Here is a 3,671-nt window from a genome sequence, read left to right on the forward strand (position 1 = left end):
GTCTTTTACCAGAGACAGACAGACAGACAGACAGACAGACAGACAGACAGACAGACAGACACAGAGAGAGAGAGAGAGAGTTCCAATTTCAGTTTTTTGAAAATCCCAGAGGAGGTTTCTGATTGGCTCAGCTTGAGTCACGTGTCAAGCCTAGGGCCAGTCCTCATCACCAAGTTACTGGCATCCCCTGATTGGCCAAGCCTGAATGACACATCCACTCTTGCACAGGGGTAAAAGGATCTGCTGTCTGAAGGAGGGATTGCAATCACGATCCCTAAAGTCAGACCAATTTAGGTCTAAGTACATCTTGAAGAAGTGGATTGCCTGTGTTACTCGGAGCTCATTGTCCTCATCTGGCAAATGGCATCAGTTCCATCTGCCTTGCCCTCCTCCAGGACCTGTTATGGCGGTCTGATTGAAATACCGACCAAATCACACCTCCTCCTAGCAGGTGTGCAGGTTCCAGTGACAAGACGAAATCGACTGAACATGAGAGTCAGGAGACTGGGGTGCTAATTGACTGACATAAATGGGATCCACAATATGAATCTGAGTAACTTCCTTGAAGCATTTAAGTATCTTTAAGAGTAAAATATACAGGTTTACGGGGTCAGTTTATTTTTTAACTGTTTCTTGGTCACTACATACCTCTGAGTGTCTGAGGAAAGATGGGTGCCCTTACCGGTCCCCCTCTAGGTCAGGAAGTTCTTAAGTCCTCTACAGGTCTATCCATAGACCCCCAGGACAAGAACTCTTGCATTACATCATCTTCAAGGTGATATCTGACTCTATTCAATTGACTGAAAAGAGGGGTAGCATTCTCAGTGGAAAAGACAACTCTGTGAATCAAGCAGACGTACACCTCTCTTTGGTTTAGATCCTATTCCCAGAAATATCATGCATGTTTCTCACTATCTCCTTCCTCTGGACTTTTCCTTCTCTCTCTCTTTTTTTTCCTTCACTGCCTCATGTTTCCTTCACTACAGGTAGTCAAGTGTGGGTGTGATTGAAGTTTCTTTTCCATCTGTGTTAGCAGCAGAAAGTGTTGCTATCAGGGAAATGGATGGGACATGTATCATCTCTTATCTCCATTTCCAAGAACTTAAATGATTTCTTTCCCCCAACCAAAATAAATCAAAGGAGAGGAATTTTAATTGTAGCCACCAGGTGGTAAATTCAATACATCCACAGGAGTCTCTGTGCTGGCAGTATTGTCAGAGCTGCTTGTCTCTCCAGGCAGGGGGATAATGGGATTGCAAGAGTGGGGGAGAGAGAGAACTCTGGGGATTATACCAGCGGCTCCCTGGTGGGAAGGGAGAAGTCAGGCAGGGCCTGTTAAACATAAAGGCTGGAGAGACATCGCCTTGTGTCAGGGTTGTCTCCACTCGTGCTCCATCATGAATAGTTTCACCAGGGGAGACGTGTGGGGTTGCTCACAGAGGCATTGCCCACACAAGTCTGAGATGGATGCTATGCATCGATAATTCTCTTCCGATCGGTCAGTTTGGAGCAGTGGACAGAGCTCTAACGTGGGCCTCCGGGAGATCTGGACTTACATCCACTTTCACTATGAATCTTTTCAATTAATAAATGTTTATTGAGTGCCTATGACATGCCAGACATCTGTTCTAGATAATGTGGATATTTCAGGAAAAGTCAGAGATTTAGAGCCAAGATAAACACACACTTAGCCTAGGACCTAGCAATCCTACTGTAAGTATTAACCTAGGAAAGGAAAACGTATTCACAAAAAGACTTGCGCACACACGGTCTGAGCAGATCCATTCATAATAGTCCCAAACAGGCTACAACCTAAATATTCATCACAGGTCAACAGATAAACAAGGCGTAGTACATTCATCACAATGGAATACTACTTGGTAATAAGAAGAAACTAAACCACCGATATGCAGAAGAACATGAGTGGATCATGGAAACACGATGTTGCACGTAAAGGAACCAGACACGAGAGGGCACATACTGTATGATTTCTAGAAGAGGCAAGACTAATCTATAGTTCTGGAAATCAGATCAGTCCATTGCCTGGGGTGAGGAGTGCGACACACTGAACTTTTTGGGGTGATGAAACGTTCTCTATCCGATTATAGTACATTTATTTGTCAAAACACATCAAAGTATGCATTAAAAATACATTTAATTTATTGTATAGTGTAATTCTATCAAGTTGGGAAAAAAGAGCTTTATTTCCAGCCCACATAGAGCTGTGTTCTAGTGTTGACGAAGAGTAAATACATTGAAAACTTACCCTAATACTATAGCAGGTGGCAATAGGTGTAAAGATGAAAAGCAAAGTGATTTGAGGGCTTCGTGAATGGCAGGAGAGGGAGAGTTGCTGTTTTAATGTGATCAGAGGAGGGCTCTCTGACATTTGAGAAGTGAGAATGTGGGCCATGTGAGGAAAAGAACCCTGGACCAAGGGAGAAGCAAGTACCCAGGCCCTGCAGCAGGAGTATTTGTGCCCTTATCAGTGAAAAGCAAAATGACGAGGTAGTGGGGTGGAGCAGAGCGAGCAAAGTGGAGAGCAGTGAGGCTTGACTCACGGTCTTAGAGGCAGAAAAGAATCTGAACACATATGGCCTTTGAGACCATTGCTTGGACTGTGGCTTCCTGACTGTGACGGAAAACCATGAGGTTTCAAAAGCCTCATCCTTGGGGAAGGTAATAGATGTGGTTAGGGGGACCACATGGGAGGCTGGGCAAGGGATGATGGGCCTACCTGGAGGTGACGGAATATGCTCAGATTCTAGATGTCATCTGAAGGCAGCACTGACTATAATTTTTAGAGGAACTTGATATAGGACAATGAGAAAAGAGCAATCAGGGCTGCCTCCCATGTTGACCCAAGCATTTGGCAAGGTACTTAATTCTTCCCATTTTAAATTTCTTTCTCTCTGTAATAAAGGTGCTAAATCCTGCTTCACAGAGTTCTACTATGGAGTCAGGGAGAATATAAGTTGAGTACTTAAGACAGGAGAGATTCAATATCTTACTACGTGTTTGTTGTTCATTAGTGAGTTGAAAATATTCTCTTGTGGAGGATGCCCCATTGTATCGTTTAATGATTACTAGTTCCAAATATCCGAGAGCATCATCACTCCCATTTTGGAGGACTAAATGGCACTTAAAGAGGTGAAGTAATTTACTCAATGTCAAATACTGTTGCAAAGTTCTAGACCCCACTGCCAGTCTCTTAATGTCTCATAAACTCTGGTGTGCTGACTCCAAACTAACTATCTTCTCTATATTCCCAACGCCTCCTATAGACATTTAGTTCAATTTAAATAAACATTTATCCAATACCAACTTTATCAAACATCAATACAAGGGTGAAAATCAATAAACCATTGCTACTGAATTCCATGGCTCTCTTTGTCTGCTCTTCTTCAGAGGAAAATCTGAAAAACTAAAAAAAAATTAATACCTGTTGACTAAGTAAGTTAATGTCTTGCATTTTTTTCTGACATAATATCATCTAATATGCATACTGTCCCTATGAAGCAGGTTTTATTATTCTTGTTTTATAAATGAGAATGAGGCTTTGAAAACTTAAGTAACATATAAGATTAAATGTCCAGTTATCAAAAGGTTCCTTAGATGGGTTTGGTTAGAAAATTGTTACCTATCACACAATATCACCTCTATCTGTTACC

Source organism: Rhinolophus sinicus, linkage group LG04, assembly GCF_036562045.2.
Source record: "Rhinolophus sinicus isolate RSC01 linkage group LG04, ASM3656204v1, whole genome shotgun sequence".
In the NCBI taxonomy this organism is placed as follows: Eukaryota; Metazoa; Chordata; class Mammalia; order Chiroptera; family Rhinolophidae; genus Rhinolophus; species Rhinolophus sinicus.